Genomic DNA, 24,757 nt, shown 5'->3' on the forward strand with positions numbered 1-24,757 from the left:
GCTCAGGTTCACCCCAAACCAACTGAATCAGCATTTGCGCTTTAACCGGATCTCCCGGCGATTCATGAGCACATTCAAGTTTGAGAAACTCGGCTCCAATAAATGGATCTGTAAAAACCTTTTCTGGGGCCAGGCGTGGTGGCTCATGTCTGTAATTCCAGCACTCTGGGAAGCCAACATGGGAGGATCACATGAGGCCAAGAGTTGAAGACCAGCCGGGGCAATAAAATAAAATAAAATAAAATATTAGCTGGGCATGGTGGTGAGTGCCTGTAGTCCCAGCTACTCAGGAGGCTAAGGTGGGAGGATCCCTTGAGCCCAGGAGTTTGAGGCTACAACGATCAACGATTGTGGCAGCGTACGCATGTGGGCAACAGAGTACAGGTTCAAGTGATCCTCCTGCCTCAGCCTCCTGAGTAGCTGGGATTACAGACGTGCACCACCATGTCTGGCTAATTTTTGTATTTTTAGTAGAGACATCATGTTGACCAGGATGGTCTCGAGCTCCTGACCTCAACTGAGTCCTGATTTCTGAGAGAAGATGATGGCATGTGCGTGACTGACCACTGGGCTCTGTTGAGCACCGATGCATTTGCTGATGGGACAGTTATGGAGAAGAAATCTCCTGAAAGCATCCTCCACCTTGAACTCATACTCACTAGTGACCTTGGCTGAGATGCCACTTCCTCCGTGAAGCCCTCTCCCCACCAGCCACTCTCCATCGCTGTGACCCCACAGCCTCCTCAGCCCTCCCCATTACCTCTCAAGCTGTTCTCTAATCGCTTAGCTGTCCCTCCAGCACAAGGCAAGGACTTTGTACATCTTGGCATGACATCCCAGCACACCGCCCAACGTTACCCCCATTCCAGCAGCTCACTCTGATTGAGCACTTACTGTGTATGAGCATCATGCCACAGGCTTTACCAGAGCAGTGTCATTTAAAACTGAGAACTGCCCTGTGAAATGGGTACTATTGTTGTCAACCCCATTTTACAGATGAGGAGACCGAGGCACAGGAAATAAAATACATTGCTCAAAGCCACATGGCTGATGAGCTACAGGCAGCCTACCTCCAATAGACAAACACATTTTGTTGTTATTGTTGTTTTTGTGCCTGTTGCAGGAAGGGAGGGAAAGGGGGAGGGAAAAGTGGGATTTCCTGAGCATCTTTATCACCCATGAGGTCCACAGTGCCCTCCCAGACTCCTGGCTATTCTTCCTTTACTCTGAGGGACACTGCGGAAGGACCTGGAAGAGCTGAGCCTTGTCCAGGACCAGTGGCTGCTTTATTTAGGGCACAATGAGCCAATGTCTCTGCCGTGACTCAGCCACAGCCCAGGGGTCTCCAGGGAGAGGGGACTGTTTGCGGGCCCTGGCTAGCAACTCTCCGCTAACAGCACCTTTCAGCTCCCAAGTCTCAGCTGCGGTAGCCATTAGCGCTGAAATTAGCATCGTAATTGCCTTTTAACTATTCTTAGCTGTGAAAGAGACCAGGCTGCCCTGCCTCTCCCTCCCTGCCTAGAGAGCAACATTGGCTTCCCTTCCTGGGTCTAAGGACCACCCCCTGTCCACACTCCCAAAAAGGGTACTTCACACTCCTGAGCCTCAGTTTCTTCGTCCTCCAAGTGAGGGTGATAATCCAAGCTTCAAAGGCTTATTGTGGTGCATATAAAATGCTTGTCATAGTTCCTAGCACATTGTGAGCAATGATGCCAGTTGTTGTGTTTGGAGACCCAGGAGTGCAAGGATATGTATGCAAGTCCATGCCATAGCCAGGGTTGCTGCTCAGGTCCTCTTGACTCTGAGCTTAGGGCTCTTCCTGTCCCACCATGTCAATCCTTAAAATGCGCCTTTCCCTGCCAACAATGGCTTGTGTGTAGGCTGGGCAATCACGCTTGTAATCCCAGCATTTTGGGAGGCCAAAGGGGAAGAATCACTTGAGGCCAGGAGTCGGAGGCCAGCCTGGGCAATATAATATATCGAGATCCCATCTCTCCAAAAAATTTTAAAAATTAGACTGGCATAGTGACATGCTCCTGTAGTCCCAGCTACTCAGAAGGCTAAGGTGGGAGGATCACTTGAGCCCTGGAAGTAGAGGTTGCAGTGAGTCAAGGTCGCACCTCTGTACCCTAGACTGGACAACAGAGTGAGATCCTGTCTCAAAACAAACAAACAAACAAAAATAATCATATGAGATGACAGTAAACAAGACTTGCCTAAAAACATTCAGCTTTGTCATCATAATCAGAAGATTTTTACGATAAAATAATCAGGCCTCAGTGAAGAGAGGGGACTTACCCCAAAGGAGTTGCAACCACTGGGTCATCTAGTTTGCCTCTTAAAAATGGCAACACTAACTTTTGAGATGCAGCAAAAGGTTGAAGGGACTGATGATGAAGCCCAGCTGCCTGGTTCCAGTACAGTTCTGCCACTCCCCCCAGGGTGACCTTAGGCCAGTTACTTAACCTCTCTGTGCTTCAGCTTCCTATTCTGCAAAATGATGATAATAACAATGCTTTTCCGGTAAGTGTGTTCTGAGGTGTGAATCAGTCAATGTACGTGAAGCACCTGGCACAGCAGTAAGACACAGTGAGAACCAGGTGTTTGCTCTTATTACTCATTAGGCATCTTTATTTACTTGCTTGTGTGGCTTCTAAACTGCAGTTTGGGGAGGGGGTTCTGCAATCATCAACAGCAAATTGTTTTTAGGCCAGTCACCGTCACATGGACTGCAAAGTGCTTTCTTAGTTTCCACTTGGTTTCCACTTGAATCCCAGTCAGGCCAGGAGGGGAGAGCCCAACGCTGACCTCATTTAAGATGCAAAAACTTGAGAAAGTTTTTGAGAGTCTTGAGAAAGTTAAGTGACTTTCCCAAGATACATAGATTATAAAAAAGAAGAGCCTGGCCTTGAATTCAGCAAGTCTCCAATGCTGGGCACCAAGTAGCAGACCCCTCAGTTGGCCCTGCATCTTCTCGATCCTCCCCATAACCCCTGTCAGCAACCCCTGTTTAATGCAAACATCATATTCTTCCCTCCAGGTGGAGGCATGATATCTGGCAGTGCTTAACAGCACAAATAAGCTGAGATTGATATGAGGATGAATTGAACTAACATTTATACCACCAGTACAGGGCGTGGCACATGATAAGTGCTAAGTTAGTAATATTTATGATGATGATGACTATTACTATTATTATTTTGAGACAGAGTCTCACTCTGTTGCCCAAGCTAGAGTGCAGTGGTGCAGTGAAGGCTCACTGCAGCCTCCACCTTCTGGGCTCAGGCGATCCTCCCTCCTCAGCCTCCTGGGTAACTTAGACTACAGGCGCGTGCCACCACATTTATTTATTTTGTAGAGAAGAGGTCTCACTATACTGCCCAGGCTGCTCTCAAGCTCCTGGGCTCAAGCGATCCTCCTGCCTCGGCTTCCCAAAATGTTGGGATTACAGATGTGAGTCACCGTACCTGGCCTATTATTATTTAGCTCCAAAAATCAACCCTAATGACCTCACTGGATACACTACTTCCAGGCTTGGAATTTAGGTTCCCTACACAATTTAGGGCTGTGTCCTGGCTTTAAATATGTAAATGCTGCTGTGAGAAACACATCCTCGGAAGGAGAAGGGGTGGGATCAGAACCTAAGACTTGCCAGGCACTCAGATGGGGACTTGGGAAAGCTGTAAAGAGGAGGTCCCTGATCTTATGAAGTTTATGGGAAACTACCTAATTACAAAATTACTTCACGCCTTGAAAAAGAACGGAATGAACCGGACGCTATCATACAGAATGACGGAGGGGTGGGGGCTCCACTTCTGGTCAGAGGGTCAGGGAGGACCTCTTGCAGGCGGTGATAGTTAAGTCGACACCTGAAGGAGCCAGTCATGCAAAGGGTGGGTCGACAGCTTTCCAAGGCAGAGGGAATCAGGAAAGCGATGGGCTTGTCTGAGGAACAGAAAGGACAACGAACGTGTGAGTCACACTAAGGGGCGCCGTGGTGCGGGATGAGTCTGGAGCCCGATCACTCGTGGTCTTATCGACCACGGTGAGGAGTCAGGGTTTCATGCGCGTCTGGAGTCAGAAAGGATGGCCCAACCCCAGTGCCCTAAGTCCGGAAATACTCAAAGCTGGACCTAGGGTAGCGGGATCCGGGTCCTCTGGGGGCCGAGAGGGACGTTAAGTTCAGGGCTGCAGGGTGCAGCCCTGGGGCCCGTACCCCCAGCCTCCAGCCCAGAGCCGGCAGCGCTCGCCCCCCTCTCTGCGCGGGCCCTCAGCTCAGCTCCGCTCCCTCTTCGCTCCCCGTGTCCCCGCGAGCGGGACGGAGGGGATGCTAGGGCGCCCTGTCGGCGTCGTAGCCGCTTTCCGCCATTGTTTAATCGTGGTGGTCTCATTTTCTCTGCAATCAACAACTATCTGCTCGGCTCCGCGCCGACCGGCGAACGCGGGGCTTTTCCTTGCCAGCCTGATGACAGCGGAGCGGCGCCTAGCAGCTGGTCGGGAAGGAAGCGCCAGGCGCCTGCCGGGTCCCAGGCGTCCGCGGCCGCCCACCCACACCAGGCCCCGCCCCCGTGCGTCAAGCCCCGCCCCCCGTACCAAGCCCCGCCCCCACGCCCGTACTCACACACCAGGCCGTCCCCACCCCGCCCCCAGAGCCCCGCTGCGCCCCGCCCACTGGCCGCGCAGGCGCAGTGCGCACGGCGCCCGCCGGTGGTCGGGTGTCTCCGTCGGCCGAGCTCGCTGCTCGCCCAGCTGCGGATCATTACCGCCCTTTTGTTCTCCGTCGCCCGCTCGCCCCAGCTAGGAATGCAAACTGTAGGCGCCGCCAGCCCCGCTTTCCTGTTTCCCTGGGTGGGGGTGGGAAGGGAGTTTTAAATTGAATTGTGCTCAGTCCGACTCCCAGCACAGTCTTCCCGGCGCCATCAGTTCCTTCATCCACTGCGGACACCCATATCTAAGGTTCGGGCAGGATTTCCGGGACACCCTCAAACCCAGCCCTTGGGATCCGGGAAGGCCTCCTGGAGGAGAGTCCACGAGGCCCAGAGCCGAGGATGGGGTTGGGGTTAGGTCTTAGAGGGCTTCGAATTTCCAGCAAAGGGTCTGGGATGGTTCTTGAGGACAGCAGGGATTTGCAGGGAGACTAGGGGTGGAGGTGGGCAGGGGTCTTGGTCACATTTGTGTTCTGCAAAGGCCCCTTTGGCTTTTGGGAGGCGGAGACTGAGACGAGTCCAGAGGACCAGGGAAGACGAGGTTTCTGCCGTGGTCCGGGTAGGAGAAAATGTCGGTGAGGTCTTGGGGGACAGACGCAAAAGAAGACTATTTAGGGAGTAAAATCTACAGAACCAGTGGCTAGTTAAGTTTAGGGGTGAGGGGGAAAATGAGGACACCTCGAAGATTCTGACTTCCGTGACCATATGGGCGGGGGGACGTCTCTCTGAGAAAGGAGGAAGGAATGAGGGTTGCTGGGCTGAGCAGATGAGGGAGACCTCGTTCTCCCACCCCCTTCCTAACCTTGTACTTTCCACACCTGCATAAGTAGGCTCTCATTTCACACAGGCCTCTGTTCAGCGTCCCCTCCTCTGAGAGGCCTTCCATGACCACCTTTTGTAAGACCCTCCCCATCCTCATACCCTACCCACTTCACAGTTTCTTCACAGAACTGACCACCTAAAGTTGTATTTGGATTTGTCTGTTGGTTTCTTTTCTGCCTCCCCCACAAAACTGTGAGCTCCTTGAGGACAGGGGCTTTACTCGGTTCTTTACAGTATTTCCAGGACCTGGGGCACCGTTGCCTAGTCTCTGCGGAAAGAATGCATCAATGAATGAATGAGGCAGTGCAGGGTCCCGGCCTTGCTGGTTCATTACTGCATTCTGAGCTCAGCACTAAATAGCGATTTGCTCAATAAATACATGAATGAATAGTTGCTTCACAACCTAGTAGATAAAATCTAGACCGGGTGTAGTGGCTCATGCCTATAATCCTAGCACTTTGGGAGGCCGAGGTGGGTGGATCACTTGAGGCCAGGAGTTCAGCCTGGCCAACATGGTGAAACCGCATCTCTACTAAAAATACAAAAATTATCCAGGTGTGGTGGCGTGCACCTTTAGTCCCAGCTACTTGGGAGGCTGAGGCAGGAGAATCACTTGAACTTGGGAGGCAGAGGTTGCAGTGAACTGAGATCACACCACTGCACTCCAGCCTGGGTGACAGTGTGAGACTCCGTCTCAAAACAAAACAGCCTAGTAGATAAAATCTAGAGTCAGAATGTGAGGAGCAGTACCATGAGATACCATCAGGATAATGGATGAATAATAGCCCATGCTTATTGAGTGCCTCCTTCACACCAGGGCTGTGTTGCCTGCTGCAGATGGGTTTTCTCAGTCCTCATGTTAACCCTATGAAGTAAGAACTCTTGGTAGCTCCATTTACACACATGAGGAAAATGAGGCCCAGAGAGGTTGAGTAATATGCCCAAATTCACACAGCTAGTAAACGGCAGGGCCAGGATCTGAACCTAAGTTGGTTGCACTATTACCAAGTCACAGCACAGTACATGGATGCTATGGCTTGGTGGAAAGGGTCAGAAGCATCCTCACACTCAGCCCAAGGCTCCTCCTAACTTAGATGATTTCTTCTCAAAGGGTCAGAGGCTCCATGTTGCCCCAGCCAGGCCCAGAACAGCAGCAGAGATCTCGCTGAGAAGAGAGATGCTGATACTAAGTCCGCCTGGTTAGTCCTTGACTGTGGGACCAGCACTCCACTTCATGTGTGTGTTACAACATTCGATCTTCACAGCAAACTTGGTGAGGCCCTTGCTGTAATCATTCCCATTTTCCAGATGGAGAAAGTGAGACCATAGTAAACCAGCTTACCTAGGGCCACACAGCTATTGTGTGGGACTGATGGTGTCCAAACACAGGCAGGCTGTTTCCAGTTCCTACCTCTGTGCTTCCTTTAAGCTAACCACAGCAGGAGGCTGGATGTGGCCAGGCCATCTCAGGCTGGCCATTCTCTGTGCCAGGTGGTAGCTGCCAGGCATGGCTGGAGCAGTGTTTACCCTGTGGCCATCCTGCCTCTGCCCATTGAAAGGGCAGCCCTGAGAATATCATAAAGCGAGACTGAACCGAGATAGCAAACCCACATCCTCCATCCCCTGTCACTGGACATCCTGTATTCAATCACCCACATATTCATTTCATCTAATCTTTCTCTCTTGACTGTGATAAAGTCATTTTTATAGTGCTGAGAACGTGCAATTCATTTGAATTAAGTCTGCTGGAGTAGATCAGTTTGTGTTGAGAATCAGGGTTATAAAAGAAGGCATATTTCAGTGGTTCTTTTAACTGATTATGCTCTAGGAACTTATTATAATAATCTCATTTGGGGTGTGGGGTATGTGTGTGAGAGAGAGAGAATTGCACACCCACTTCTAGAACCCTGGGATGCTCAGGAAGGCCACCTAGAAGCCTCTCTATAGGAAGGGTCGGGGCCTCCTTTAGAGAAATGATGAAGGGAACTCTGCTATTATTTGCATCAGGTGGTGGCTGCCCAACCTCTGGGGAATGGGGCAGATAATTCACTCTCATGTAAGAGGACCCTAAAAGACTTGGGTGCAGCTGAAGACAGTCAGCTCATGCCCAAAAGAGTGCAATGGCAAAGAAAAACGGACTGATTTGAATGCCTCCAGCCTCCCATCTGGGAGGAGAGGGTAGGCAGACATTGCCAATCTGAGAGTTATTATGTGGTTACTGTCTGCCTTTCCTGGGAGCTCTTTGAGGATAGTCCTGTTCATCACTGTCTGCCCAGTGCCTGACTCTTTGGAGGCCCTCAAACATTTGGTGAATGAAAGGATGGAGAGAGTGAGGAGAGCTGGCCATCAACACCAGCTCTCTACCTGGGCCAATAGAGAAGTTGCCCCTAGGAAGGGTAGACCCAGCAAAGGTCCAGGGCATCAGGGTTTCCAGACCCAGCAGGGGCCCCTGTGCTCATGCTTGACATTCAGGCCTCAGTAGCAACTGTCTTCAAGGGACTATGTGAGTTTGGACAATGAGCTTTTCAGCAGTGACCAGTGGAAATGGAAGAAAAGAGAATTCTCCCCACATGACCTGCTCTGGATAAACCCTTGTGACCTTTCTTCCACTAGCAAGGGTAGGGGTGTGGTGAAGAAGCTTCATTAGGACCAGTTAATTTCCTTCTTGGCCAGGTGGATGAGGATTTAAAACTGATCACATTTGATTCAAAGAAATAAGTGATGGGATGATTCTGGCTCCTAAAATTATGGGGTTAATTCAGCTTATTTCAGGAGTATTAAATGGGGTTGTACAAGTGCCCCTGGTCCTAGGAGAACCTCTTTTAAGTTCCTCTACCTGTCAAGATGACTATTTTGTTACAAGAGCTACAATCTCCAAGAGGCCAGGTCCACTAGGGCCTCCCAACTGATGGTACAACAGACAACCTGTGGCTGAAGGGAGAGACCTTCTAAAACAGCCAACCTAGGCCAGAGCTGTCATGTCTAAGGATAGCATGTCACTAGTTCCCCCAGGCCCCTCTGCCTCAGCACCCTTTTCCTCTCCAGTTACCTCCTACCCTTTCCCTCCAGAGAGGAATTGCAGCATGGGGTGAGTGATGGCTATCAGGCATGTGATTATGCCTGTGTGTCCAAACCCACCTATGTGGACATGCCCTGTGCATTTGTATGTATGCACTCTGTATATGAGAATATGTGTGTACGTGCACTTGCATTCTCTGTTACGGATGTGCTTTGTGTGTGTGTGCATATAGAATCTAGGTTCTGTGTATGTGTGTGCATGTGTCTCTGTGCATGTATGGACTATCACATATAGTTACACTATATGTGTGACTGTGACCACAGGACACAGGGCCCTTTAATGATGGAGGGAACTCCCCCACCACTTCTCCTGCACCCAGAGCAAGAAGGCTTGTATGTTGCCAATGGGCTGGACTTCTGTAGGAAAGGTCCACCCACTGAGGGGCCTAGGCAGCCCGAGTCACAGCCTCGCATTAGCTGCTTCCCTGCTTCAGAATTCTCCTGGGTGGTCAAGCCACAGAGAAGCAAGTTGCTCCCATAGCAGGAAGAAACAGTAACAATCTCAGATACCCTGTCTGAAGGGACAGTGTGGTCCTGGCCAGAATCCTGGCTTGTTCAGAATTCTAGTGTGTAGACGGGGTGGTAATTTCCAAGCCACCCACCACGTTTTTCTCCTCCGCCAATGCAGGGGTAACATCCATCAGGCAAGGTGCTGGCAGTTTTCATCCTGGTTCTAAGTCCTTAGGAAAGTCATGTCACCTCTCTGAGCCTTACTTTTCTCATGAGATAGAAAACCTCACAAGATTGTTGAGAATTACATAAAAATTAAATCCTGTGTAAAATGAGAAAATACTTTCTGACTAGGCACTTCCCGAGGGCATGGGCATGTCAACTTATCTTCGTGTCCTCGTGCTTCGTCCAGGATCTGGTGTTTGGCAAGCTCTCACCTCACATTTCTATAAACAATTTTGAAATATGGAAGCCCTTGCCGCTTCCCAACATAAATTCATTCACTCATTTATTAATTCAGTACACTTTTATTGAGCATCTACTATATGTTTGACACTATTTGGGGTATTGGGAATAGACATGTCAATAAAAGGGCTTACTTTCTAGTTCACATTAGCGTATTAAAGGCTCTGAGAAGTCCAGCAGCACTAGGTTTCTGATAAACTTTGTTTAACCCAATAGTCTCTATGTTTATTTAATTATGGAATTCCCCACACCCCTTTCAACCTTTTTTTTTTTGCTAATATGCAAATTTAATATTATTCCATTCCTCATTACCTGTTACACTCCCAACTCAAAGCCCCTTCAGAAGGGCTATGGAATATAATAACTAAAACAATTACTCTGGAGCCAGACACCTGTGTGTGATCCTGGGTAAGCCTCAATTTCTTCATGTGTAAAATGGTGATAATGGCTAGGATTAAGTGAGATAATGTTGCATCTCCAATGTTCAGCATTGTGCCTGGTATGTAGTCTAATTCATTTAAATAACACCTATCACTCCAGGTCTCCTCAACACCTGTGAGATAAAGCCAATTGTCCTACATGATACTCAATGCCCTAACTGCCTCCCCAGAGTTATCTGAAATTTTTCTCCTCCAACTCTCTCTTATGAGCTGGTCATTCGGAACCACTTGCCAGTTCCCATGGGTCTCAAACAGCCGCCTGTTGTTTCATACCTTTGCTCTCATGTTGCTTCCTCTTCTTAAAATTTTCTGCTCAGTCTTTCCTACCTGGAGAACACACATTCATCTCCCAGACTCATCCCTTAATCACCTCCTCCATTAAACACATACTCACTGCCTGATCCTTCAGCCCCGGCTGATCCACCAGCCAATTGTATTTGCATGAGTTATCCAGGCAAGACCAGTAGAGGAATCACCCAGTTCATCTACAGACTCGTGAGAAAATAATATGTCGTTATTGTTTTAAGCCTTTAAGTTTTGGAGGTGGTTTGGTATGCAGCAATAGACAACTAATGCAAGCTCCTCGAGGCCAATAATAACTAACTTCAACTCATCTTCATCTCGCCCCTTGTCATTCAGAAGAGTACATGGGGACCCCTAGGACGACTGATGAAGCCAGGAGAGAGTGAATGCCCTTGGTTATCTCCATTCCAGACTAGAGTGGGGATAAATGAGGGACCTCCACTAAAACATCAGTGGAAGGACCCTGGGAAGAATGAACTGTCAGAACCTACCAACAGATCCTCAGCGGACACTGTGAGCTGTCCAGGGTCCTGACTGTTCTGTTCTGGGGAACACAGTGCCATGCTATGATCTGCCCACTCCTGTGCCAGGGTTACCCTACTCAAGACCCGCCCTAGTGATTATTATGCTGACATCTGAGAGAACCAGCCTTGTAGTGGGAATAAAGGGATTGACATCTGCTCAAACGGAATTGAAGTCGATTCTTACACCTTCACCCTTCCTTCTCCTTTCCACCCTCCCTCTCAGGAACTATTTGACCATGACAATAAAAATCCAGCTTTATTTAAATACCCTGTCCTCCAAGTAATAAATGCCATTAGCTGAGCCTGACTGAGCAATCGCATGCTTTTAAATATCCATTTGAAGATCTTTGAAAGCTCTCTCGAGGCTCTTGCTCATAATTCACTAAGTGGGAGTTGGTAATAACTGTGTTAAATGGCCAGGACCTGCAATTCGTGGAGGTGTGTCTGTTTGTGTGTTGGTGGTGGTGGTGGCGGCAGGGGGTGCTGGGAAGAGGATGCCCTTCCTTCCATGCTGATCGGTTACTTATTTTTAAGAGTCCCACTGGGGGCTCACAGTCCTTTGATGAGCTACTAATGAAAGAGCCAGATCTAACAATTAATTTCCCCAGAGTTATTATTTATTGTTTTGGCAACATTTCTCTGAAAAGCCTTAATACTCACCTGGCTTCCTGATGGTTGAGGAGAGCCATGGGTTGAGAAGAGAAATTAGTTTTACCTGTTTATTCAGCAATCATGAATTGAGCACCTGTGTGTGCCAGGCACAGCACTGGAACAAGATACACCCCTGCCTTCAGAGAGTCCCCAGTCTGGTGGGGGGCAGGATAGGGAGGGGAGCAGGCAATGTAATACCTATGATAGAGGGGACAATGTAGGGGGCTGTGGGAGCCGGGGTGGCACATAACCAGGACTGAAGGAGTCAGGGAAAGCTACAAGAGGAAGAGTCCTTAATGATGACCTACAGCTAACAAGATAAATAAAAAGTAGGGAAAGGAAATACTGTGGGAAGAAGGACCAGCATCTTCAAAGACTCTTAGAAGAGAAAGAACATCCATAAAGTTATGGTGAGATAGTGTAGTACTGAGAATTTTGTCACTGCTGGTGGGAGTGTAAATTTGTATAGCCATTTGGGTAAACAGTTGGACACTATCTAGTAAATTTGGAGATATGCAAGCCCTGTAACCCAGCAATTCCACTTATGTCTAGACATACTTCTGTTTGTATACAACATTAGGAGATATATACATAATAATCAGAGCAGCATGGTCTGCAATAGGCAATGACTGGAAACAACCAAAAACCTATCAAAGGCAGAATGAGTAACTGTGGTGTAATCATACAACAGAATACTATACAGTAGTGAAAATGAATGAACCACAGTACACTTCATAACATGGATAATTTTTATATTGACACAAATACATATAATATGACTTAATTTATTTTAAATTCAAAGCCGACAAAGCTGAAATATTGTCCTGGGATATTTGCTAAGGTGGTAGAGATATAAAAGAAAGCTACGAAGTGGTTGACCATAGTGTTTTATTTCAGGGAAGGGGCATGATTAAGGCGGATCACATGAGGAGTTTCAGGCAACATATGTCTTCATGCGAGTGGTAGTCACACAGGTGTTTAGAATTTTTAAATAAATCGTGCACATTTATATCTTTTATGTTTTTCTAAGCTTGTGACATATTTCAATATTTTTGTTAAAAGAGGTGAAAAAAACATCATCGTAGCCTGAGTAACTGGGTCCTTCTCTGAGCATAACTCTGAGAAGCCTGGCACACCAATGGGAGGGCTGAGGGTGGCTCTCAGGGGACCCTCTGGTGCCAGCATCCTTCTTGGCTGTGTTTGTGTGTGGTACTCCCACAATGGCTGTACCAAAGGCCACATAGGACCTGAAGTCTTTTTGGATGCTTCTTAGATCATCTCCATGAGATATGGCATGGCTTTGTCATCCAGAAGACCACCAGATGGCTAAATAGTAAAAAAGAGCTTTATGGGTAATATCAGTTTGTAAGCTGGGAAGAAAAAGTCTCCAGCATGGATTAAAGGTGCTCTCTTTTTGAAGAGAGAAAGGACAGGTTGGATTTTCTGCCTCACAGCGTCCATGTTACACAATAGAGTCATACGTAGTCAGCAGGTTTAGGAGAAAAGATATATACATTCATGAGGGGAGCTGGGCACATACGCACACACTAGGTAAATACATATGTAACATACATCCCATCTTCACTTTGGGGTGGGGTTTTAGCATTAAAATGAGGTAGAATTTGGCTCTTCACATCGAAAGGTGAACTATAGGACAGAAAGACAGTTGGCACACAGACTCTATAAGCTAGCTGAAAATCGCTTAAGGTCTGCAATCGCTTATGAGAAAAGAATGCAAGGCCATTCCTCTGTCCAGTCAGAGCTGTAGTGGTCTGGGTTGTAAATCAGAGCTAGGAGGGGTCTGATAGCTCCTATTCTTAGGGAGCTTAGAGCTATAGAATTTAGAAATATGCCAGGCCAGTCAGGCCCTGAACCCTCAACGGACGGGTAGCTTTGTTTCATTAACCTTTGGATTCATCTTAGTTGATAAAGGGGCATCTGTTTTGGGCTCTCAGATCTCTCCTTAGTCCCCAGAGAACCCCATATGGGCCTGGGTGTGAGTTTCACAGGGTAAAGTGGAGTCAGGTGATGCTCTGGGAGAACCTGAGGAGAGAGAGGGTATTGCTTTGTCTTTCCACTTGCAAGTCCCCAGGATGGGTTAAGATTGTGAGGTGCTATCTGGCCCCAAAATCCAACTTCAGGGGTCAGGGTCTCTCCTAGATGGACTCTGCAGTGGGCACACTAGAATGAACATTGCCAGGAGGATCTTGCCTGGTTCCAGGTGACTGAATCTTTAACATAAATGGACCTTGATGCCAATCTGGGGAAGGAGATGGGTGTCCCCAGGTTGTAGCAGCTGGGAGGGATCTCAGTGGTCCCTTGTATCCAGCCCTTAGGACTTTTTGACTTTTGATTAGCTCTCAAGTCAACTTTATAATTGTTCATTTATAAGAGAAATATATTCTTTCAGAACAACTATATATTATTATATAATGTGGAAATGAATATAGAAAGTATTTTGGTTTCCCTTATAATCTCATGTTGCAAATGAACAAACAAAACATAACAAAACAAACAAACAAACAAACAAAAAACAATATTAAGGCCGAGCTTGGTGGCTCATTCCTGTAATCCCAGTACTTTGGGAGGCTGAGGTGGGAGGATTTTTTGAGCCCAGGAGGTTGAGGCCAGCCTGGGCAACATAGAGAGACCTGGTTTCTAAGAAAAATAGAAAAATTAGCCAGGTGTGGTGGCATGCACCTGCAGTCCCAGAGACTAGGAGGCTGAGGTGGGAGGATCACTTGAGCCCAGGAGGTTGAGGCTGTGGTAAGCCATCACACACAAAAAATAAATACAAAAAAGAAAAGAAATCAATATCAATAGTCTGGTATATTTTCTTCCACACATTATTACAAGCTCATACACATATATATGAACACAGTCTGGAGCTTTCTTCTTTTTTGTTTCAAACAATGGGATCATACTATGCTCATTACTCTGTGATTTGACATTTCACATTACAATATATCATGGATATCATTCAAGATCAGCCGTCCCAGATCTAATAGTCTTTTATTTCACTAGCTATATAATATTCCCCAGGTTGGATGTAGCAGAATTTACTCAACCAGTCCCCTGTTGATAGACTTTTAAGTAATTTCCATTTTTTGTCACTACAAATAATGTTCAGTAAACATCCATTGCTTATATCTACATGTCCTAATGCATTTGTTTGTGTAGGATAAATCCCCAAAGCTAAACTGTGAGTGAAAGAATGCACTTTTCTATTTTAATAAGTCCTGACAGATTACTTTCTCAAGATGTTGTAGTCTTTCACACTTCCACCAATAATATAGGACATTCTCATTTCTCTACACCCTACACTGGCTGCTATCAACTCACAAGGTTCTCTTCCCTCAATAGGATGAGCAAATGAGCAAAGCAGAAAAACAGCAGAAATAAAAACAACACCAAAAAAGCTTATTTTATTCTAATTTGCACTTATCTGATTACTATTACGGTTGGTTATCTTCTCAAATGTTTGTTCATTGTTTGTATTTTCTTCTCCAAGAAATGCTTATTCATATCACTTATCCATCTTTATATCATGTGGTTTCTCTTTTTATTACTGATTTGCTGAAGATCTTTGCATATAAGTGGTTAACCGTGGTCTCTTGCATGATCCTTCATTTATAAAGATAGAAAATGATAAATGATAACAGAGGGGAAGTGAGTTGTCCAAGGATACCAGAATGCAAGTGTCAGTGCTAGACAGGGTCATGCCTCTAGATTCCCTGCCCAGGGTTTAATCCCTGGCCCACTCCACAGCTCAGACCCTTGTGGACAACTTTCTGGGAATTACCAGAACACAGTTTCTCAGAGTATGAGCTAAAGACTTCCTTCATCAGAATTATCTGGTGCTTCATTAAAATTCAGATTCTGGGACCACATCCCAAACCTATTTATTGATTCAGAATCTCTAGAAGTGGGGCCAAGGAATCTAGATTTTAAGAGAGCTTTTTAGTTTGTTCTTGTAGCCACCAAAATTAGAGAACAATTACCCAAGAAGCTCAAAGTCCTTGCAGGGGCACTGAGTAGGAAGAGAGGGGTAGGAAAGTTAATGGGAACATTGTGTAGCGACTCCCACCACCACCACCACCATCACCACCAGCTGAAGAAAGAGCCCTCAAGGTTGAAGCATCAAAACGGAGCTATCACTGGGGACCTTTTGGCCTAATTCTGCCCTTAAGCCAGAATCAAGCCTTTGTGGCAATAGGGGTGAATCTAATATATCACTTTCTTGTCGGTATAAAGGTGTAAATGTCAATTTCTCCTCCTTTTTGTGAAGATTTGACAAAGCACTTAGAGCGACACCCATTTTAATCAACAAAGCAGCCAGAAAGATCACAGGGCGCCAAGTGTGCCATATCCTATCTGAGCTTTGGGTGGATTTGAAAATTGCACTTTTAATTAAAATTGGCATTTCCGCAGCTCAGATTGGAGCTGGCCGTTTTGCTGGGGAATTGCAAACTGCGAGGCAAACAATCTGAGAGTGAGGTTTAAGAACGCAAAGAAGAAGGCTTGTGTATGAACAGGAGGCGCTTGTTTAAATAATGAAGCGGAGAAAAGATAATGTAAAAATGCCTTTGTCTATGTTTAGTTAGGTTTCCTCAGAGACCCGGGTAATTGCGGCTGAGCTGTCCGAGGTGCTGACGGTTGGGCGAAAGGAGCGATTGAATGTATGCACAACGCCCAGAGATAAATGCCTGGTCCACAGTTCTCAGCCCAATCAAGTTTGGTCTGCTGTATGGGTTTCTTTTTGGCCAATGACAAACACACTTCCAGGCAGGTGATTAGTAACTTTTGTGGACTGAAGGAATTAATGATTACTGACCACCTATTATGTATAGTGTATGGTGCTCTGAAAAATAGGAAAAATGTCAACCATAATTATTGGATCCTTTTCTTGTGATGTTGCAGTAAACCTCACAATTGATCTTGTTGTGAGATTTCAGGATTTTGTGAACCAGAAAAATTGTAAGCCGCCAAGGACAATGCCAAGTGAAGACATTTAAGAATAACAACTATCACCTGTTCTCTCCAATGCTTGATAAAAACAAAGGGCATTTTAAAACTTAATAAGTAGGAAAGCCATAATCTCAGAATAAGGAACAGTTATTTAGAATGGTTTTATAAAGACTTCACTGTTTGCCCTTTTCTCTAATTTCATTGAGAAACACAGGAAACGTCACCACACATTGTCATTAGCTTCATAACTGGCATTTGGGAGTCATTGATCTGGGTCCTCAGGAAAGAAATAGAACCTCTAAAAAACATGTTAATCAGAGGCCATTTGACTTCTGGCTGTGCATCTGATCTCCAAGGTTAGCCTGTTGTACAGTCTTATTAGAAAGCTCTTTCCATAGTTACAGTGCCTTAAATATGTGTGGGAGAGTGTAGAGGAGGGGGGCGTAGGTGGAAGGAATAAAATTGACACTTGTTGAGAACCCACTGTGTGCAAAAACTTAAATTGTCTTAAGATGCTATGCTTACTTAATCATGCATAATCTGCTTTTTATCCTCATTTGTCAGATGGGCATCATTAATACCCCAATTTAAGAATGGGAAAGTTGTTACACATAAGAATTTAATTTATAATAAAAGAACTTTCAAACATCAACTCAGAAGGGAACAATTTGTGAATAATGGTATAAAGATAATTGATGGGAAAAAATTATTTTGACCTTCACACCAGAGCAGTCATTAAACACATTCCAACTGAATTAAATGCCTAAGTGTAAATAATATAAACATATAACATTTTTGTGCTCTTTTTTTTTCTTTGTTTCTTCTAAAAAAATGGGATACATGTGCAGAACGTGCAGATTGGTTACATAGGTATACGTGTGCCATGATGGTTTGCTGTACCTACTGACCTGTCCTCTGTGTTCCCTCCCCTCACCCCCCACCACCCAACAGGCCCTAGTGTTTGTTGTTCCCCTCTCTGTGTTCATGTGTTCTCAACATTCACCTTCCTCTTATGAGTGAGAACATGCAGTGTTTGGTTTTGTTCCTGTGCTAGTTTGCTGAGGATGATGGCTTCCAGCTTCATCCACATCCCTGCAAAGGATATGATCTCATTCCATTTTAGGGCTGCAATAAAATATTTTTTAAACATAGATAAACTCAGAAAAACATAAATTTGGGTAGTCATCAGATCTCATAAGGTAAAAGGGCTTTTCAAAGCTTAGCAACAACTGAAAAAAAAGGAAGAATGAACAATGTTAATTGCTGGGATGAAAGGATTCTATTAGACTTAAATCTCCTTTTGTAAAAGTTGATATTTCATAAAAACGAACATTTTGAATTAAAACAGTGAAATCCATAGTAGTTACTTCTGGGGTGGAGGAATTGAATAGGAATCTTACAGAGAAAAATGTTCGCTATTTCCATCTGGGTGAAAATTAGTTGAACTAGATATATATTTGAAATAAGCACACTTTACTGTGTACTTATACCTTGATTAAAAAGTGAAAACAGAAAACAAAGTGAAAACCATTCTAAATGCAATATTCCTGTTTTGAACTACCAAGGGGAAGGATATCAGGTTCCCAGGGCAGTAAAACCTCTTGAAACCATTGTGCGTTGTGTGAATACAGTCCACTGATTTAACCCTAGTCCACCACATGAAAAAGATTTGAAGATTCTAGTTGACCACAAACTCTAGAAAGTCAATCATGCAACTCAATTAGTATCAAAAGAGCACACAACCCAAGGTTTTATTGGTAAAGGCATAGTGCTCCCAACAAAGGAAGTAAGAGACACCTAGCTTAGGACCATTTCTCTGACAGACTGGATAATTTTTGAATAAATTAATGAAACTGACTGTCTTTCAAGACAATATGTAAGGACAGAGGCAATCCAGCCTAGACTTTGGAGTAATATTGGCCTGGATTTCAATTCCAGATCTACCAACTACATGTTGTGTGACCTTAAGAAAATAATGTCATTTCTATGGGTTCAGTCTCCTCATCTGTAAAATGGGGATAATAACAATATAATCACTGAAGGGCTGTTATAAGGACTAAATGAGGTACTATATGTAAAACTCTTGGTGTAGCACTTGGCACATTCTAACTTTCCCACTTCAGTGACAGTTTTTACGCATGGTATTAACAATGAGTTCCAGGGTGGGACTTTCCTTGTATGTCATCTCCATGGAATTCCTAAGGAAGTTTGTTTTCTGGGGAGCTGGAGAAGTTGTGCAATCTTTGCTAAGAAAACCAAGTTGCCTCCTGCCACCCACATCTCACCATTGCCCTAGAGATACCCCAGATCTCTTGTGGTCTTGTTTTCCAGTGTGAACTGCTGCAATCAGTGGCCAAGGCTGCAAGCCAGGCAGGGAAGGGGACTGTGCAGGAGACAGAAGATGAAGAAATCGGGAATCCAGCACAGCAGCGACAGAAGCTCATTGACTCCTTCTCCCCAAGGGCCAGCTCAGGCAGCTGGAGAGGCCTGTCATTAACTCTCTTTATTATCTACATTTTCTGCCTCACTGGCTCATCTGAGGCTGCAAATGGGACTCACTCCTTGCACGAACCTTGCTTCACTGGCTTCTGGAACTGGGAGGAGCTGAATCACAGAAAACATTTATCAACTTGGGGGTTAAACGTGGGAGATATGTGCACATAATATGGAGCTTGTCCTTGGAACTTATCCTAAAAGGATCATGGTAGTTTCTACCCTATCATGGCTTCTCCTGAACCCAGAGTCTCCTACCACTGCCATTTGGAAGATCAGCATTGTCCTTTCTAGCCAGATTCATATAGCTCACCTCTTGCATTTTAAGAAATGTGTCCATGTGGTATTCTCCTACAAGAACAGGAGCAGTATGGCCTGGGCTTAGAGATAGCGATGTGCTGCTTACAAGTCATGAAACCTTAGACTCTCTGAGCTTCAGTCTCTTTTTCTGTGAAATGGGGATGATTACATGAACCTTGAAGTGCTGGGTAAGGATTAATAATATTATCCTTCTTTATTAAGCATTTACCAGACTCTAAGTGCTTGAACATGGGCTATCTAAATCCAATTCTCAGAACAATGTGGTAAATGCTATTATCATCCCCATTCTGTGGATGAGGAAGCTGAAACACAGGTTAAATAACTTACTCAAGATAACACATCTCTCTCCCAACCTTCCTGCAAGAAACTCATCTATTCCCATGACTTGCAAGATCATCCATAGACAACAGCTCCTATGCTTATTTTTCCAGTCCTATTCTCTCTTCTGAGGCCCAGCCTACTTGACTTGTCAACTTGGAGGTTTAACAGATCTCTCTCAAACCTATTTCTCCCAAGCAGATGAAGACACTGAAGCAACTTGCTCAAGGCCAAATAACTAGAGTCATCAAGCCAGAATTTGAACCTGCGTCTCTCTTTATCTGCAAAGGTTACACTCCTGAGCACATTCTGTCTCTCTGTAAGTTGGTGCCGTCTTCAAAATATCCCTGTCAGTTAGACATACTGGTACATGCCTGTATTCCCAGTTATTCAAGGGGCTGAAGCAGGAGAATCACTTGGGCCCAGGAATTCAAGGTTGCAGCAAACTATGATTGTGCCCGTGAATAGCCATTGCACTCTAGCCTGAGCAACATAGCAAGATGCCATCTTTATTTTTATTTTAAAAATAAAAATAAATTTAAAAATAAATAAAAGAAGACCCCTTTCCATTCTTTGGCTCGTACCCTAAGTCATATCTACCAGACTGCTGTGATACTCACTAAACCATGCCAACTGCTCTCTCCCCCAACCAAAGGAGGCCCTGAGCACCAGCCTCAGGATGTGCCGAGAAAGAAGCTATTCATAGGGACAGAGCGAAGCCCCAAAGAAGGCTTATCAGAGAAAGTCATGGGGAAGAAGAGCTGTGAAGACATCTTATTTCCTTCCATCAAAAGCCCCTGTTCTGGCTGGGTGCAGTGGCTCACACCTGTAATCCCAGCACTTTAGGAGGCTGAGGCAGGCAGATCACGATGTCAGGAGATCAAGACCATCCTGGCTAACATGGTGAAACCCAGCTAACACAGTGAAACCATGTCTCTACTAAAAATACAAAAAAGTAGCCAGGTGTGGTGGCATGTGCCTGTCATCCCAGCTGCTCAGGAGGATGAGGCAGGAGAATCGCTTGAACGCGGGAGACGGAGGTTGCAGTGAGCTGAGATAGCGCCCCTGGACTCCAGCCTGGGTGACAGAGTGAGACTCCATTTCAAAAACAACAACAAAAAAAGCCGCTGTTCTATAGCTCAGGAATTATGTCCTTGAGGATTTAAATGTGTGTGTGTTGGGGGGAGGGGCAACAGTGTTTTAGGGAGGATCTCTGAGCTTCCCCCAAAGAGTTACAGTGTATGACAACTCTCATTTATCAGGGTTGTGTAAGCCTTCCTCCATCTGCCAATCATCTACCTTCTTCCCATCCAGTGTTAATCTCTCTAGTAGCACATGCTCTGTCATCTCCTTCTACACTGAGTGTTATCTTCAGTGTGGAACCCAGGCTCAGGCACTCAGATCAGGCTATGCTACAAAGTAATGAAACCCTTCTTACTTCCAAAGAAAAATAGATGGAGAAAACTCATCCTTAACTAATAACATGTGGCAAGTATCTGCCCTGTGTGAACACATGGGGCCTCCATGAGTTCCCACTATGGTCTAGAGAGAAAAGGGGATTTTCTCAAGGTCATTAAAAGTCGACAGCAAAGCTGGAGCTTGACTGTGGGGGCTTTCTGATTATTCTCTTTACCTCAGATCAGTCAAACACACAAGGAGCTTTCCTGAGATAATCTTGCATTTGACAATCTCAGAGATCCATTTTCAAGCATTCAAGTCTTGCCCCCTCAGGAATCAGCCACAGTGTGACTATGGGCAGCAAGTCAGACCTCAGTTCTTCCCCAAATAGCCCCTTTTCTGCCTCATGGAAGTAAACCATGCCCTAGCTGGAAAATCCAAAAAAGGCTTTTAAGCTAAAAAATGAAACCGAGGACTCCCCTTTTGCAAACATAGGAGCATGTAAACCAGTAAGTTTAAGAAGCCAACTCTGTACTAAAAATTCAGAAAGATACTGGATACTCAAGGTGAATGGAGAGGATCAGAAAGGAGTGAAATGGAAGGAAAGTTAAGCTGGGATCTACTTCCTGCCAAGGTTACAGGCATTGCCATCAGCTGGCAGTGCAACTTCAGGCTAGTTATTAAACCTTGTTCGTACTCTGTTTCCTCATTAATAATATGGGGGATCTGATAGCAACTATGTCATAAGGGTGGTGGGTGGGCTAAAGGAGTTAGTTCTGCCATATAAGTAACTTAGCATGGAGTACAACAAATGCTTACTTTACGTTTGTTGTCATTTCTTCGAAGTTCCTTCTTTGGCCTCTATTGGTGTGGAGTATCTCATTGCTTTTTTTTTCCCACAGATTTTCATTCTGTCACTCAGGCTGGAGTGCAGTGGCTCAATCAAACTCACTGCAGCCTTGAATTTCTGGGCTCAAGAGATCTTCCTTCCTCAGCCTGCCAAGTATATAAGACCACAGGTATGCACCACTATGCCAAACTAAGTTTAAATTTTTTTCATTTATTTTTTATGTTATTCTATTTATTGTTTAGACAGGGTCTTGCCCTGTCACCCCAGGCTGGAGTGCAGTGGCAGGATCTCAGCTCACTGCAGCCTCAATCTCCCAAGCTCAAGTGATCTTCCTGCCTCAGCTCCCCAGCAGCTGAGACTATAGGCATGCACTACCATGCCCCACTAATTTTTGTACTTTTTGTAGGGATGGTGTTTTTTCATGCTGCCCAGGCTGGTCTCAACTGCCTGAGCTCAAGCGCTCCTTCTGCCTCAGCCTCTCAAAATGCTGGGATTACAGTTGTGAGCCATCATGCCTGGCCACATATCCTTCTTTATCTAAGGTCAGAAGAACCTTTAATATCACTTAACCTTCCTTGGTCAAATAGTCTTTTCTTCAACCACTGGCCAAGCTGAAAGTAGAGACTAAAAAATACCACACCATTATTGGGCATGCAAAGAAACTCTCCCTCCCCTACCCTCACCATTTCCTCTCCTTTTCCTTTTGCCTCTTTCCCTCACCCTCTCCTTTCCTCCTTTCTTTTTTTCCTTCCCTGCTTTCTTTCACTTAATGAAAGGCCTCACAGGATGCTGTCCGTGGTGCTGACTTGTTTTTCTCTCTTGATCAAACTGTATTCAAATGAAAGACCATACAGCTGTTGAATGTTGAAGCTGGGGACATTCCCCAAGCTGTTCTCTGTGCCTGCGGTGTGGCCAGGGCTCTGGCCATTATCGCTGGCCACAGTGCCCCAGAGATGCTGATGCTGACCTGGACCAGAGGTGCCAGCCTGGGCACTGCCAGTTCCCACAGCCGTTGACTAGAGCCCCAGGGCACAGGCAGCTAGCAATTTATCTGGGTGCCCCAGGGACTGCTATTGGCAAAGTGATGGCCCCACAGGGACCAAATGTGAAGCTAAAGCAGGATACACAGGCCGGAGATAAGGCCAAGAACAGATTCCCTTTAGCGCTCAAGTGCTGTTCGTCAGAAATCGACAGCCCCACGGCCCTGGCCGGTGACAGGCACAGGGTGATAACAATGCCATGTGATCAGCATCATTGGAGGACAGGCTGTCACTGGCTCCCAAAGATAAGGAAACAATGGACGACCCCTCCGCCTAGGGGAAGGCCTGCTTGGAGCCCCCAGGGCAAAGCAGCAAGATCTAAAGTGTGTCTCTGACCTCTGGCACCTCACCAGCATCCCCTCCTCCCAGCAGGCCCCCAGAGCTCCTTCCTGTCACCCAGGGACCCCAGCCTCCATTGTGCACCCACTATTATGACCCCTGTTCTCTGGAGTTAATCATGTTATCTCTAGAGCACAGGTGTTAGTGGATGATAACAGAGAAGCAGTTCCCTCCCCAGCTCCCTGCGCCACAGACACTGCTAAGGGAGTGGAGTGGGAGAGCAGAGCTTTCTCCAGGTGGTTTGTGCAGGCCATGGACTCAGCACTAACAGCCTCTCTCCAGACTGGACTCTTGAGAAATAAAAAGGGTGGGTGTGGAGGGGCTCCCACATTTTCTAATGTCTTCCTATTCCACCCCACTGGAGCAAAGCTGTTAACCCTACACTTGCGGACTTATTTTGGGATGGGTTCCACTGCCCTGACTTGGCTATATCCCTTCCCCCACCACTTCTGCACACCCTTTCCCTACCACAGCCCCAGTAGCCATGAAATGGGGACTCAGCACACCTAGGTCCTAGTTCTTTCCCTGGCCCCAGCTTGATGAATGATTTAGGGATCATAGGCAAGTCACTTCTCTCTCTGGCCTCAGTTTCTTCAACTGTAAGTTGGGGCTACTCATCTGTAACTATCAGATCTGCCAGGTGGTACAAAGTTCCAGTGAGACAAATACATGTGAGGAGTGGGCGGTGGGAGATCTGAGATTTACCCCCCACTAACCAGACCCACTGAGTACAGCGTGGAGCACTGCTGGGTCTCAGCTTGGAAGTTGGCTCTGCCTGACTCCCCAGGTAGCAAGATCATCCCCCCGTTCCCCTCCTCTTCTATGCCTAGGCTGTGATTTCTCATGGGCTCACCTCTCATACCCTCCAGTTTTCTTTCTTTCATATCTGTCTCTCAACTGATTCTTGTTCTTGCCTTTTTTCTGATCTTTTACGTACATCTGTAAACCTCACTCTGCTTCCTCATTTGTTGCTGATGCAGAAAGAATGCAAAGGATTATTTATTTAGCTCATATTTTGGCACCATTATGGGTGACTTTGATGTTGCTTTGGACAACCCATCCAACACCCTGGCTTCATAGTTTTTTTGATCCTCTCAACTCCAATGACCTCCACCCGCTTACCCCTTCAGTTCATGCCTGCAGACACATTCTCGACTTTGTCATCATTCACAACTTACCCATCTTGAAAATATTAAACTTTCTGGTGATAGCTCCTGTGTTCTTCATTCTCTAATTCCACTCTGCCTTCTCTTTAGCATCATTAAGATCTCTAGTTCTTTCTCTCTCCATTTCCTACCAAAATGCTTGCCCTTTGCTTGGTCTATTTCTTTTCCAACTGGCCAAGATCCCCTGACTCATCATGTCAAATATGTCCCTGCCCATGTGTCCTTTGTCCCTCTGCTGCCCTCATTTATTTACTCCATTCACTCATTCATTCATTCATCCAATATATTTTTAGGGTTGGTCAAGGGAATCAGTGGTATTTATGCAATTTTCTTTTTTGTTTTTGAGACAGAGTGTTGCTCTACCACCTAGGCTAGAGTGCAGTGATGACCTCCTGGGTCATCACTGCAGCCTTGACCTCCTGGGT

General features: G+C 45.9%; 1 long non-coding RNA gene across 1 annotated transcript; it reads left to right on the top strand.

The window, feature by feature from the left end:
- Positions 1-4,704: 4,704 nt before the first annotated feature.
- LOC103888020 lies at positions 4,705-10,749 on the top strand. The gene is made up of 3 exons (XR_652349.3): positions 4,705-4,956; positions 6,640-6,801; positions 10,601-10,749. It is a non-coding gene; the product is annotated as an uncharacterized LOC103888020 (long non-coding RNA).
- Positions 10,750-24,757: the final 14,008 nt, after the last annotated feature.

This window comes from Papio anubis, chromosome 16 (genome assembly GCF_008728515.1).
Source record: "Papio anubis isolate 15944 chromosome 16, Panubis1.0, whole genome shotgun sequence".
Taxonomy (NCBI): Eukaryota; Metazoa; Chordata; class Mammalia; order Primates; family Cercopithecidae; genus Papio; species Papio anubis.